Below are 15,991 nucleotides of genomic sequence, written 5' to 3' on the forward strand. Positions count from 1 at the left end.
CGGGGGCGTCTCCAGGAGGTGGGGGCGTTCCTAGGAGGACTCAGGCAAACCTATCCCTAAAATGGCCGCCATCAGAGTTTTTACAGATTACTCAAAAATACGTGAATGTGCCAAGGCAACACTTCAGGCATGTTTTTAATGAGGGAATGACATAATAACATGATGTAAAGCTTTAAAAAGTCGATTTTGCATAATACCCCCCCTTTAATAAGTCACCATCGCGTCCTGAAAGTTTTCTCAGAGCACAGCGGGCCTCAAGTCATCCGATCGGCGTGAGCGTCACGTCTCCTGTCAGTTCTCTTTTATCACAGATCACAAACACTCTGTCTAAACTGTCCTTTTACACGAGATAACAAATAATCCAAGTCCGCAAAGGCAAAGTACAGAAATCTTACATTGATGTCAGATTTCTGCTAATGGCAGCGAAACACTTCCTGTTGTCCCTACGAAACAAAAGCCGTCAATATTCCAGCAGCTGGGAGAGTTTTATTGTGAAAGAGTCAGGACATCGGTATGAGGAGCAGCAGATTTAGGCCGATTACAGAGTATTGTCCTGAGGGAATATTTTTAAGAACTTTAGCAAATCAGTATAAAAACAAAATGCATATATATAAAAAAATTAAAAAAAATATTGTGATGCATGTTTAGGTCCATATCGCCCAACCCTAGTGATGTCAATTTTAAACTTCTGGTGCTGAACATTAATGACATGAATATGAGGAAAGAAATGTATTGCATGTTTTCTGTACTTTTATGTTCTCCTATAAAAATATGACATTTTAAAGGGACTATACGGAGTTTAAAAATGTTAAAACTAAGTATTTTCCTCGCCCGACACGTTCCAGCCATGTCCTAATGTGTAGAATGAGCCCCCAACTGCCTCTAAAATCCTGCACAGTCACTCAAAAATGTGCACTCACGCTCATGCACAAGCTTAATATAGAAGCTGCAGTTACACGTAAGACCTGAGGTGGCAGTAGTGAGTATAAAATGGCTAACTTGCATCCAGTCCCTTTAAATGGTCAAAATTGATGATATTTTCAGCGATAAAATCTAAATCCAATCCACTTTATTTATATAGCACATTTAAACAACAAAACGTTTCCAAAGTGCTGCACATACAACAAAATCAATAAATAAAGGATAGACCCAGGTTTACATCTATGGTTTCATGTTTGTGTGTTCAAAGCTCAATAAATCAGGCTTTATTAAAAAATCTTTCATCACAATATTGTTAAGTCCAAGACTGGAAAGTTTGGAGCAACTTAAGTGGCTGTATCGTTGCATGAGTGGAACAAAAACCTAATTGTGAGAAAACCAGGCCTATAGTCTTCAGTACCGGGCGTCTCCCAGAAGGAAAAAACACCATATTTGGATTATAGCGTCATCTCGGGCACCCTTCAGGACACAAGGATGTAAAATCTGTCAATATTTGTGAATGAATACACGAGGGAAAGACGGCTTTCGAAGTGATGTTTCAGCTGCTGCCTGGAGATGGGGTTGAGTTTGGTCATTTTTATTCTCCGACGTGAGAACTAAGATGTTGAAGGAGAAAATGAGCTAAAAATGTCATTAACCACTGTGTGAAAAATCAATGTTTTCACCTGCCGTGTCTCGCCTTACTCGTAATTTAAAAGAAAGATTGATTGAAAGAATGATTATGGACTCTTAGCTCAAACCTCAGCCCCACCATTATCCTGTGGTAAAAAAAAAAAAAAAAAAAAAAAAAAAAAACTGAAAAAGTTTAGGACATGGAGATAAAAGCAGCAAGATTACAAATGAAAAGTGACCTATTTATGGACAACTGGTCTTCAACTATATGTTAAGTTGATCTTTGTAATTTTCATTCATGTGCCTTTATTGTTTTGTTGAAGCTTTTAAATAAAAAAAATAAGTTAAAAAACAGCAATAATGATGATAAATAAAAAATATCGTCCGATATCGACATCGGTCAATCAAAATCCACCCTAAAACCGCCATAGTAAACCTCTCATTGATCGATCCTCTTTCCCCCCTCGTGACCCGTGCCCTCCTTGTGGCGGTGCGTTCGCTGACAGCAGGTAAACGCGGGCGCCTCTCGCCTGCATCACGCGCTGCCTTCGCTGACAGACTGTAAATCCGGGTTCTCGCGCGTAGATGAAGTGTCCACATTAATCCCGGGCTAATCCACTCTGTGCTAAGTGTCTGCTCTGTCGGAGAGCGCTCGGGGCTTTCTCAGGCCGATACTGCAGTGACAAAGGAGAGGAGCGAGGGCGAGGACATGTTGCTGGAGTTGTAGTAGTAGTTGTTGTAGTAGTTGTAGTACAATGCAAAGCGATATCTTGAGAAACTAGAGTTGAAATTGAAATTGATTTGAGAGATATAACACTTTCTACTCCACTACGTTTCTATGAAGGCTCAAAAGTAAAATTGTTTCCATGTTTTTTCCTAATTTTCAAAGCTGAATAAAGCGCACACTCCATGAACAGTAGGTGGCGCTGTGCAGACGTACTGTCAAATGCCACTGACTCACGACAAAGAAGGAGGTGTTTTCCCGGAATTCGGCTAATGTCGCATTACTGAATCAACATGAAACTGTTTCAAAGTTCAGTGTCACCTCTACAGCGCGTATAATCTAATGTCCAATTATTTTCTCTGATACTCGTCCTACAGCGGTCACAATATTCAAAAATATATTTGTCATTTTGGCCAGTAGAAAGGACTTTCAGCCATAAAAATGAATATGGCGGGGTTTTTAATTCAATCACTTCCACTTCCACATGAGGTGCACCATTTGTCAATTTTATTTTTGGAGATTTCTTTGAAAACCTGCCTTTGTCCTATAGTTGTATTGACACCTGCCCTCCAGCTGCCATTGGGGCATCATCACGTTCTTAAACGTGAACACCACCTATATCCTCTATGAGCATAATGACACAGACAGACAGACAGACAGGGACACACATTTTTACACATTGAGGCCGCGCTGTTTTGGGGATTTAGCTGTTGAGTGCCAACAATCCAGACCGTTTTTCATGATGTTTGTAGCACCACAGAGTATTCTATGTTATAGCTATGGACACATGCTATGGCTCGACTCGAAGCTCTCTGTAGATGAAAACAGTTTAATTCTACGTGCCTCGGTTCCTGAGAAATCTGAGCTAAACAGAGGCTAGTTGGATCGAAATCACATATTTTTAACTAGATTCTGAGATAATTAGTGTTTAATGCAACACTCTCCTTTCTGATTAACTCCTCTCTCCTCTCTGGACGGACACTAACGTTATGTGAAGAGGCAAATGCCTAAATATCTCTTTCAGTCAATTTTAAAGGACAACATTGTTGACACATTTTGAAACACACGTGTTCTCGATCTCTTTTCATGGCGTGTGCATTTAAACAGCCTGGTTCTGGATTGAAGACTTTAACAGGATGTTTCTCAGTCGTCCTTGGACCGATTTTGACCATTTAAAAACTCAGAGAAATGTTAAAATCTCAACTGTTTTGATATTTGCGTGGGCTGCTCTGCTTTGTCAAACGCTCCAGAGGGGGAGAGAGAAGTGTCAGGTTTACAGCTGTTCGCTACACAACACCACGCCCCCTCAGACTAACACCACGCCCCCTCAGACAAAAAAAAGAAGAAAAGAAACGCAAAAATACTGTATGTATAAAATGTCCAGATCGTGACTTTTCATAAGTTTTTGACCGTCATTTATTCTTCTGTTCATCACAGAGCTACCACAACCACACATAAGGTGGAGTGTCTAGTTTCGTAATTAATAATAATAAAAAAAAACGTTTTCGGCTCTCAATGTGTTAATGTAAACATATGACTTACTGTATCGCAACATGTATTGTATAATGACAAAAGTATCGTTTCAGACCTATTAGATGAACGATGCAGATCCGATCTTTTCAAATGCGACCCAGGCCACTTGGACATGTGGTCATAATCCGACTTCAGTCTGAACGGCCAGGTCACATTTATCGGGACCCGCATCATCGATGAGCAACAAATACCATTCATTCTGCAGTGACATAGACAACATTTGTGCACATGCAGTTGTTATGAATGAAGTTAGCGTGAGTGAAGCTGCTCACCTGCCTTTCCACGACTGAATTCCACAGCACATGTGACACATTTAAGCCACATAACGTTCAGACAGAGCTCACAGGTCGCATTTGAGAGTGATATGAACGACCTTGCAAAAAATTCACACAAAATTGGAATTTAGCGTTTAGACCTGACGCCAAACAGAACAAATAACAATAATTGTAGTCGTAATGGACTCTGCTCCAGACTTTTGTTGCAACATATCTGCAACATGCAAAACATGGACGACCTCAAAGGAAACTTCCATTATAGGAACGCACAGCCGCATGACTAAAAGAGCTCCTTTTATTTGATCAGCAGAGCATCTCGGCATCAACATCCGCTCACTGAAGGAGCTTTTAGTTCACTCCAAAGACCATGTCGTGGATGATCCTGGACGGACAGAACATTTTGTACTTCAGTTCTCATCCCAGAGTACAAACAAATCCATCTTCCTCTACCTCCTCCTCCTCTCTGTCATTATTAAACCCTCCTGTGAGTGCTGTCCCTTCGCTCATTCACAGAACAGGCCCTTGAACTCTTCCCCCTCTCCTCCTTTTATCACTCGACGCCGGCGTTTCCAATCCCCTCTCGCAGACGACTCAAACGGACAAATCCCGCCGCGTAAGTAAGCAGACGGAGATAGTTGGCGATAATTACGAGATTTGTGTGTGTTTTTTTTTTTTTTGGCATGAAGCGAGCGGCGGCGGTGACAGATGACAGCAGCGTGACGCCCCGGAAAAGCTAAGGCTAACGCGCACGCTAACGACCGCGGCGAGTCTGTGCGGCGCGCTAACGAGGACGGCCATTAGAGCCAAATGACATTTTAAAAACCTGGGGAGAGCCGGCGGGAGCGCGGGCAGAGGAGGGGAATGAAAGAGAAAAGGGAGAGGGGCTGCGGGGCGTAGATGACCCGTGTGGGGGAGGGAGGGATGAAAGTGGTTTGGGGCATGTCAGATGTAAAGCGATAATGAAAAATAATTGACTCTACATGCAGTGTAACGCAGCATCGACGGGTCTGGAAATGTCCGGTACTGTCAGTGGTGAACGAGCTGCGAAATCCCAACGTCAAGAGGCCGATTTCTGCTCTCGACCAAAGATCAGGGGTCAAATTTAGCCAGAGCTGTACATCATACATGTCCGAATCATACATGACCGAATCATACATGACCGAGTCATACATGACCGAATCATACATGACCGAATCGACTGAGAATCGAAGAGGTCGACTGATATGGGTTTTCCTAAGGCCGATGCCGATTTGCACGGCCGATATTTTTGAATGATATTTGGGTTGGTCTGGTCTATAATCCTGTAAAAAACAAATACTTGGCCACTCCAGCAGTGGCCGATTTTATTTTGTTTCTGTAGGTGATTCAGTCATAGTTTCTGTCCCAGCTTTGATGAGTTTCTGTTAGCATTAGCATGCTGTTGCTAGCTGTGGCATTATGTGCTGCGATCAAAAATAAAGTTGTGGAGGTTAAAACTATGTTCACTGAACTCTAGTTTCAATACTTCAAAATGACACACAGCATGTCCATAGTTATTGGTTTATTTTGTTTATATTAATTTTCATCCGTCGTCCCCCATGCGCACTCTCGAACACACTCTCATTCATCCTGGCCTATTGTACATGTTTTTAGTGGTAGGGGAAACTGGAGTAGCTGGAGAAAACCTACGCAGAAACGGGGAGAACATGCAAACTCACAGAAAGGCCCCGTCCTGGTGGGAATCGAATCCGGACCTTCTAGCTGTGAAGCACGCGCGCTAACCACTGTACTACCGTGCCGCCCTTTGACTGAGGTTTAGTGAAACTAACTGAGGCTTAGGTTTTAAAGGAACAGGCCACAGTTTTTACATATTGTGATATGTTCTTACCTGAGCTTAGACGAGTTGATGTGTAACTGTTTGGTCTTTGTGCGTGCGCTCAGTCACACAAACGTTGGTAGCATTTTTCCTCTCCAAGCAAAGGTATAGCTCCGAACTGGGGTTAGTTAGAAGCTACCAAGCTGTTCCACATTTTCCCTATTTAAATAGAGTTATGTGAGCCTTTACATGATCCAAGTCCAGTTACACAAAATTAGTCATGTCGATTTCCTAAGCGGATAAAAAGGGGCACTATATTGTGAGCCATAGTAATATCGTTACCCCGGTTTGGAGCTATACCTTTACTGGGGGCAGCTACATGCTAACAACATTTCGTGACTGAGCGCACGCATAAAGACCAGATAGTTACGCATCAACTCATCTAAGCTCAGGCAAGAACATGTCTCAGTATGGAAAAGCTGTGGCCTGTTCCTTTAAAGCCCTGACTTCACTCTTTCCAATGCAAAAGTCTCTATCACTTTTATCGGCGCTAGATCGGCCGATATCGTAAAATCCCCAAATATTGGCCCGATATCAGTCGACCTCCAGACAAGAATAACTGGTTTTACAATTCCTGCGGTTCTAAAAGCTCACATTAGGAGTTTTAGGACCCACAGTAAACCGCTGTCACGTCTCATGAGCCGTAGCGAGGGTTGCAAAATTCCAGGAATTTTCCACGGGTATTAACGGGAATTTAATCTGAATAAATGGGAATCAACACAAGTGAAGGTCGCTTCTTTACAGACAGATATAAACTGCTGCACAAGAGTCTGACTGACAGTTATTCACTGAAATATCTATTACAGGAGAGATCTCCAGAAGCTTCTAATTAAATCGTCTTTGAAGAGGACGGTGTTGTAAGTGCACGGCCAACACAAAGAGGGGCTTTAGGAAATGAAATACACTCTTTTCATGTTTTAATCAGTCAAGCAATATTACAATAGTTTTAAGACTCTGTGCCAGGTGTCAGTCTGTAGAGATTGTTCTATAGTTTACACAGAACAGTATTGATCACTGTTCGTAATGATCTGAGATGGAGACGGCAAAGGCATCGATCCTGTGGGTGCTGCGGGGCTCAAACCTTTAGCCCTAAATACAAAATGATTAAATAGATTTAACCTGTAAATTACGAGTTGTTCCTTTTTCTGTGAACATGCAAGTGCAGGGCGGTCCATTAGATTAACAAAGGTGCTCCGCTCATTTAGCTCTATGAGGCGAGAGCCCGGCTCATGAGCACAAGTTTGTGAGATCAATCCTGACCCACATTACAAGCACATAAACCGACGCCCTACTTCGCTGTTTGTCATCAGATTTAGGTTTAAGAAAGTTTTTGACGTGAGGGTATAGATACAGACGGCATCGCGTGGCCTCGTCGAGGGGGAAAATATAATCTTTTAATTATTTTCACTCTTTTAAGCCATTTTCTGGCTAAATATAAAGTTATTTATCACATACAGATAAAGTCAAGTCTAAATTGGGTCCATTTGGATGTTTATTCACAGCAAACTGTTCAGTAGAAGTGAAGAAGCGGCAGTCGTAGCTAGCGTTAGCATTAGCACGATGCTAGCACGAAGCATCATGTTCTCCGTTATTCATGTATTTATGAGCTGTTGAACCACTTTGCTCCTCTCCATGTCTTTGTATCTTTATTTAGTAGAAAACTATATTCATAATTCAGCATTTGTTAAAGTAGTTTTTGAATAATTAGAGAAAGTTTAGATTTTTTTCCAAATGGTTTTCCCCTTTAAAGCAGTACTAACTAACGTCTTTACCTTAATAAATCCTCTCCGTAGTCCCTGTGGGGGTGATACAAGTGTTTATGGGATGATTGGAAGGTCTTTCATCTCCCCCTGGTGTCTCTAGCCAGAAAACCATGTTTACAACTCGGAGCCACCAATACACACTAATGGAATCACGAAGAAGAAGCTAATAGGCTAACGGGCAAAGCTAACTGCGGGCTAACGTCACTTTAAACAGTATTTACAGCCAAGTTTGAGTGAAAAAAATAATTTCCTTTGTATAATTGGATGTACAATATCCCTCTCTCCCTTCGCCTTTCCTTTTTCACTCTTATTTACTCTCCAAGACAATTAATAAGTTAAAAAAATCGTAACTTGCTACGACACCTGCAGTTGCGCTTATGGCTTCTAGGGCCAAGAGTTACTCAGTACTGCTTTAACTGTTTTCCAACCTGACCATATACGGGCGATTCCAGAGATGCCGTCACTCCCCTTTGCAACCCAATCCATTTTTGCATGACAATTGCATAACGTTGCCAAAAGAAGAGTCCCTTAAAGAACCTTGTGCAGCTGCGTTTGTGAAAGTGTGTGAGCTCATGGAAATCAGCTAAAAGTTTTGTTTATTTGGGAACTCGTTTGTAATGATAGTAAATTCATGAGAAACCGATCAGAGAAGGAATATCTGTCTAATATATTTATCTTTTTAAAAAACATTATTTTGTTCCCTTTGTGTAAGGGCAAGAGCATTAAGATAACCCTTAAATGAATGTTGAAATGTACTTATTTACTCACTTTGTAGTCCAATAGTAAACCAGCTAAAGTGCAGTGTTTGTGTTGTGAAAAAAAACAAAAAGCCTGAATTCACCTTCTGTACGGCGACACGACAGGGACAAACTAAATTCCTGTTGTCGACTCATTCTGGCACTGACTCATCCTCGCACGTCAGCAGCCAATCACACGCGACACAGGAAGCGGCGCTGCCTTCCCAATCGTGTCAAATTTGTAAATAAATTCCCTGTGGAAAAGACGCGGCAGAGTTTCCGAAGTGGTTAGTTTTCCCGTCTGTGCTGTAGCAGACGCCCCAAAGTTACACAAGGGCTCGGGCTCGTGTGCAAAAAGACTGTTTACTTCTCTGAAAACAACATGCGAGTCATCGTTTTAGGCCAACGGCATGCTACAATATGTCTGTGAAAGCTCTTATCCGTCTAAGTATTCATCATAATGACGCTTTCTTCACTGCTGTTCTTAGGACCTGCGTATCCAGGACATAATGCTTTCCTCTCCTTCATGTCCATCTCCTGCTGAGCTTAATCAATAACATGGAAGCCTGAAAAACAACCAATCAATTCAGAGGGAACACTGGAGATTCTAAACATTAACCTCTTAAGTCCTGCCCTTAACAGAGTATATTTTCTCCAGTTTGGCATTACTCAAATAAAAGCTTCTTGAAAAAAGCAAGAAAAAAAACAAAGCAAACGAGATGGAAACGAACAAAAAAGCCAAGTGAGAACAACACGGCAACAACGCAAGGTAAAAGATCCATTTAGATCAGTTTTGCGGGTCTTAGCTTTCAGATGAGGAGACTTGAGAAAGTGCTTGGTAAAGGCGGGAGGTAAGAGGTTAAATTAACAGAAAGCAAAAACCAATCAAGAACTTATGAATACATATGACCTAAAAGCTGAACTAAAATGGTGGGTCTTGAGCCGGATCTTCTGTGATTTTAAAACCGGTTTAATGTGGGAGCAAGACGAGGCGGGTGGGAGGGGCTTGTGGGGAGAGTGCTTGAAAATAAGGAAGTGGAAGTGAAACTACTGGATAGATTTTGGTTAGTGCTAGATAGTCTGCTCAGGAGGGACGGCCTACAGTGAAAACGTGAGATTTCATGACACAAATTACGGTTAAGGCTTACCTTAAAGTGATAGCCTGTAAATTTGCAAAGTGAGAAGAGAGAGAGTGAAATTTGAAAATAAAGAATCAAATTCTTCCCCTCTTTGTCCAGAAATGAGAAAGCCCTTCTTAGATTGGAAAACAATGATTTTTGACATAGGGCCTCATTTTCTAGTTATTGTGTTTCATTCATGCAGTCCTTATATTTGAAGAGTTTAGCGGTGCTCGGCTAATGCATGTCTATGGTAACTAGTAGCCTGCATTAAAAACAGTCTGACCCAAGCACAGTGCACCTGAGGCAAATCATTATAACACCAGACTAACCATAGAAATGTCTTTGTCGACTGAATAATGTTTTAAATATAAAACATTTGCATTTAAAGGAACTTATATCTGAGCAGCATCAGCTTCCTGGTTGTAGCTACACAGCGGCGGAGTGATCTGCTCGGTTACTGGATCTACAGTAGTTTGTTTACCTGCGGCCGCATTACTACACGTGGAATTCACAAAGGAGCTTTCTACAAATCAGATATGGCAACGTTTGGAGGACGACCCTATGATTTTGAAGAGGTTTTTAATGCAGGCTACAAGTTACCATAGACATGCACTAGCCTAGCACTAGCCTAGCACCACTACACTCTTCAGATATAAGATAATACATGAATAATAATAAAACTAAAATCTTCAAAAATCAACAACACTCTGGATAACTAGGAAATGAGGCCCTTTGTCAAAAAATCCGGAAATATCCCTTTAATGATCAAAGCCCCTCCCTCTTCCTCCTGATTGGACCTGAGCTCCTCTCATTGGTCAACACAGGAGGATACTAGACTCTTATTAGTCGCTGAGATCTGGGAAGGAGGGACTTTACAAAAAATAATAATATAATATATCTATGCAGCAATACCAGGTGGTCCATTCTGCACTTTTTCTAAAATGTGTAAAACCTTTAGACTTCCAGACTATCACTTTAAGGTCAGGGATATTTATATCTTCACAAACCAACCCGACTCTCTGGCACTAACCACTTTGTATCAGCACTTTTAGATAAATACTGCATCTTCAAACCAACATAAGAGTAAGATCGCGGTAAAGATGTTTGGACATTACTATGGCCGACCTGCAGAAAGCAGAAAGCCCACACTTTAAAAGCTCAAAAGAGTGGAATTTTTGCCTGATACGCCCCCGTCCACGGGCCCTAAGTCGCCACAGCGTGTTGTAACTCCGTCCAAAAGCCTCCTCCTCGTCTTCCCTTTCACCGCGTGGGAGTGCGTGGGCGCCGCTCTCCTCTCGCGTTTGAACATTCTCTCTTTTTTTTTTTTTTAACTTTATTTATATATTTACCCCCGCGCTGACCTCCCGCCCTCTCGCCGGCAGCTGCGGAGGTATTTCCAGGTGAATTCTCTTCTCCTCCCGTCTGAAGCGCTCGCTCGGCTCTCGCCGGGGAAGCGGGAGCTGTGGCGCGCAGCGAGTGGGCGGCGGTATCGCTCCAGACTTGTGCGAGGAAGCGGGGCACAGCGGGGTGGCGAGGGGGATATTAGGCCAAACTATAACACACTTTCGGCTCGGAAAAACTTCCTCTCTCTCAGACCTGGAAGTCGTGCGGTTCTGCAGCCTTCAGCTCGTCTTTAGTGCCGGCTTTAAAGTGTAAATTGGAAACGAGAACGGAGCAGCGTGGGGGCGAGACGGGGCTGAAATACAGATGTCTAGAATCCAGGTGTGACGGGAACATGATGCAGGAAGCAAATATTTTCCAACTTATTTAAAACAGACGGAAGAGTGGGGGAAAACTGTCCGTCTCTAATGTTTTGGATGGACTCCCGCCTCGGTCCATGGGTGACCGATAATGGTAAATATTTAGATTTTTAGCAAGTTTCTTCCCGTGACATCGTAGTTTTGATGTCAGAGATACAAATAAGCCAAGCTCTCCCTTTATGATGCTTATTTTATGATGTTTTGTCATTCGAAGACCTACCTTAGTAATCGATTCATCATTTTCTACCAAACACGGACTCAAATAGAGCAGAAATTACATGAAAACCTACTTTGTTTTTAAAGTTGGGTCTGTAGTGTTTTGCACTTTTAAAATTTCATAAATGTGTCTCGTCCAATCAGAGCCTCCAAAAAACATTCTCTTTAAGTTTACTCCATTAACATGTCCCTTAAAGGGGCTAGATGCAAGTTGGCCATTTTATTCTCACTACTGCCACCTCAGGTCATACGTGTAACTGCAGCTTCTATATTAAGTCATTTTAACATTTTTAAACTCTGTATAGTCCCTTTCAGCGATGCCACTTTAGCACTATGTGATGAATAAAAAAAGAAAACAAATAAATAATAATTCATACACCATTCAGGAATAATAATGTTTTTTTATTTTTTATTATTGAATAGTAAAGATTATATTTAAAACCAACACCTTGCAATGATCGTAAAAACTGGTTTAAAGTCATATTTTAGCATATGTATTTTTCACTTTAAACATTTTTTGCTTTGTAGACAAGCTTTGGGGGCCCCCTGTGGTGCCTCCGAGGCCTAGGGGGAATTGGGAACCACAGCTGTAATCCAAATATGGTCATTTCCTTTTCAGGAGGAAGCCGCCGCTAAAGACAAGAGAAACATACAAAACATTTGGCCCGTTTTCTCAAAATGAGGTCTTTAGTCATGTATATAAAACATGAAAATAATAATTGCTACTTGAAACAAATACACTGAAATAGGACTGTTTAATGTACCTGTAGTCATATTTTATGATTATTTTTGCTCAAATAATATGATTTATGACCAGGTGCCCGCCCCCCAGGTTGGGAACCACTGCTTTACACGATGTTTGTATGAACGGGGCATTTCTGCGTTATATCATCGGTCGCATTGGCCACATTTCTATAACTCTTCTTTCTCATTGTTCACATTGAATGTGGGCCATCTTTTTTCATCTACATCAGCAACAATAACTAAATGAATACTGCACAATGTGATTCGATCACAGTGGCCTCAGTGTGGTGCCCGTTGGAGACCTTACGCCAAGGGCACAGAGCGTTATGAGTGTATAGGGAGCGGCGGCACTGACTCTAACATCATCTCTACTGTAGTTGCTCCTGCAGACTCCAAACTTTCCAGTCTTGTACCTTCAATATTTGATGTTTTTCAGAGCAATCTATCTTATTGCTGCCTGATTTAGTGAGCTGTTAGCTAGTAGCCTGCATTAAAAACAAGCATCAGTTATGTGGATAGGCATAAATAAGCATCGCTTCAGCCTATTCCTTTTTTGTTTAAATATTTTTTTGTTTTTGTTTGGAATTTGTATTGATTAAAATCAGGGGTGTCAAACTCATTTTGGGTCGCGGGCCGAAATTAAGCTCCCACGGCGGGTCGCGGGCCGCATATAATAGAGAACATTTTCCCAATAAATGAACAATAATAAGCTGTGATTTGGTCAAAACCCCAACTTAACTGTTGCTTCATTAATACACTTGTACACCTACACTTGTATTGCACCTTTGATGTTTTTTTCAGAGCAATCTATCTTATTTTTTGCCTTGTTTTACTGAGCTTTAAACTGAAAAAGAAATGCGTGCAGATTTTTCCACTAATAACTATCTCATTCAGAAAATAACATGCCTTTCTAACTAACACATCGACAAAATCAACCCATTAATTCAATCCATTATTTGATCCATTTTCTAGATTTTGTTGCTGGAACAGTCTGTCCCTCGGCTTCTGTTTGGCCCCGACTCTAAACAGTTTAAATCCTCCCTTTCAAACCTCCTGTTCACACGCTGAGCTGCCTCTGCCTGTATCTTCTGTGTCCTTATTCCAGATGTTCCTTTTTTTTTCACGCCTTGTTTTTGTGGGATGAACCGAGCACTTTAACCACCACTGTACTTATAGTATAAATAGATTCTTTCTCCCTTTTTTCTTCCCCCTTCTCTCCCTTTCTCTCGCCGTGAAGTGCAACATAACAGGCACTTCTCTCTCCTCTGAGCCCCTAAAATTACCAACAAACTAACGGTGTGTGGTATCGATCGCGGTGCGTCGCCCTGAATGATGAACGGGCTTTTCATGGCGGGGATAAAAATCGATCCCTGCCCCTCGCCGCTGTCCGTCTCCCGCGCCTCTTAAACTCGCCTCGGGCTCTCCGGTCTAATGCGCCGCTTGTGTTTCTTATTTCATTTCAGCCCCGGAAGATCCCCCCCTCTTCCTTTTGTCCGCCTCCGCCTGCTGCCGTTTTGACGAGTGAGCGAGCCCCCCCCCCCCCCGCCGATGATGGACCCCAGGACGCGGCGTGCGAGTAAGTGACTAAGTCTAACACGCTTTTCCTCCGCTCCGCTAGGCCGTGTGCGGATGAGCTGACGCGGGACGGGAGAGGGGTGTTATATACGGAGTGCGGCGGCCATGTTTAAATCATCATAAGAGCCGAGGTGGAAAGTGCTGAGGGCTCCAAAAGCCCGCTGTGTTTCCTCTGAAGTCGAGTGTCGTAAAGTGCAGAGGACAAGGGGAGGCGGCGGCGACGGGAGGGAATTAGCAGCAAATAAACGGGTGCATGTTGCCGAAAGTAAAGGACTTATCTCACCGGCCTGTGGTGGGAGACTTGATTTGCCGCTGGTCACGGAGATGTCTCCTGGAGATAAGGCGAGTCGCTATGAAAACAAACTTCAATTTCAGCTGAGTTTCCGTATGGTCCCCGAGAGGTTGTGTCACGAATACTATTTGTTGTCAGAGACCTGTCGGATAGCAAGATCTCAAAGAGTCGTATGGAGTCTCTTTCCTGAACAAAGGCCAGGGCCAAACCGGTCTGACCAGGTATAGGTTTTAGGACTGAGCTCTGGCTGTGGCCAAAGCGCTGACCTGTGTTTGATGTGATGTGAACAGACTCTGGCCTCTGATTGGTCAGAGTGGCCCTCACTATCGACACGCAGGTCATAGGATTTAATATTTCACAACATCATGCGGCTGTGCTAAAAGGTGATTTTGCTGATATTAGCATTTAGCTGCTCTTAGCGCAGCTTTAGCTGGTGTTAGTGTAGCATTTGTATGTAGCTTACCTTCATAGTTGCATTTAGCGGTTTCTTTTCTGTTTTAAGCTTGGCCCCTCTGAATGATTCCATAATTCCCACCAGAACGCAAATGGCTCTAAAAACATTTAATGACGATCTGTACAGGGTGCTCCTCTGTGGAGGCGCCACCCACAACAAATGCGGTGGAAACAGAAGTATGTGCGGACGTTGGGTCGTGTGGAACGACGGCTTTTGAGATCTCCTTGGTGTCCGACAGGTCTCGGAGACATTGCAAGAACGTCACAGAAACGTCTCACAGGTTGAGGACAACAAATAGTGTTGGTGATGTTGCCACAGCTGCTTTAGACCACGGAGACCTCTCGAAGACCATGTGGAGACTCCGCTGAAATTAGTTTGTTTCACCGAGACTACCTGGAGACTCGCCTTATCTCGGAGACATCTCCGTGACCAGCAGTGACTCAAGTTTCCAAATAGTCTCAAACCGTGTGAAATAGGCTCTTTGTATAGAATAGAAAAACTTTGTTGTCTACTATGCACATGCACAATGATGCAGACATTTGCCTTTGGCGTTCTCACACATTCAATACATTTGCCCAGCAATGAAATACAAATACAAAATACATTAAAGTCCATTAGAAAATCAGTTAATTGAAGATGCAGCAGCAGCAGATTCACTTCCTCAAAAGAAAAGGAACAGAACAGACTGAACGACATTAGCGGTTGCAACCTACTCAGCTCCTTGATGAAAAGGGCACAACAGAATTCCTGTACACATTTTTCTGTATCTCTGTAGCCGTGATGGAAGGAGCTCGACGTGACGGGACAGTGGATCATTATCTGTGATCTTATGACAGACATGATGCTTTACTGTAGTGATGCTGAGACTAATTGGTTTGTTATTGGCCTGTGATTTTACTGCATTGTTTAACAACTCGAACCAAGAGACTATGTTAAATATCAGCTTGCTCTCAATTAAGCTCTGATAAACCCGGGTTAAGATGTGCTCTCTGACTTCAAAACCTCTCAGCTGACGCAGCAGGAAAAGCCTTTGTACGCGCACAATCAATCCGAGCTGAGGAGACGTTGCGGAGACTGCCAGTCACAGCAGCCTCCTCTTGCTGCTGAGATATTCCCTCAAGACTAATGCTTAATGCTTAGACTAATGTTTTAACGTATTTTTTACTGAAGTAAGGGTAGCGAGTAGTAACATAATGCCATAATGCTCCAACACAAGGTTTCCGTGGGGCATTGAAAGTATTAAAAGTCATTGAATGAATTGTGCCTTGAATCGGATTCAAACTGGCATTAAATCCAAATTTCTTGGAAATCATCAACATGACTCAACTGTTTTTACTGCACAAGTTTGGAAAAAAATACCAAAAAACACATTCTGCAGTTTTGGCAGAAAT

At 42.5% G+C, this 15,991-nt stretch overlaps 1 protein-coding gene across 2 annotated transcripts in view; it reads left to right on the forward strand.

Moving 5' to 3' along the window:
• The window catches only part of mgat4c (mgat4 family member C), a 567,909-nt gene that overhangs the window by 107,366 nt on the left and 444,552 nt on the right, over positions 1-15,991 (forward strand). The window contains exon 1 of one of the 2 annotated variants that reach the window (XM_079560423.1): positions 13,806-13,855. The exons of the other annotated variant lie outside the window; for it this stretch is intronic. The gene's annotated coding sequence lies outside the window, so the exon portion shown is untranslated. Of the gene's footprint in view, positions 1-13,805; positions 13,856-15,991 lie in introns of those variants that run through there. 2 annotated transcript variants of the gene reach the window in all.

This window comes from Gobius niger, assembly GCF_951799975.1.
Source record: "Gobius niger genome assembly, chromosome: 7".
In the NCBI taxonomy this organism is placed as follows: Eukaryota; Metazoa; Chordata; class Actinopteri; order Gobiiformes; family Gobiidae; genus Gobius; species Gobius niger.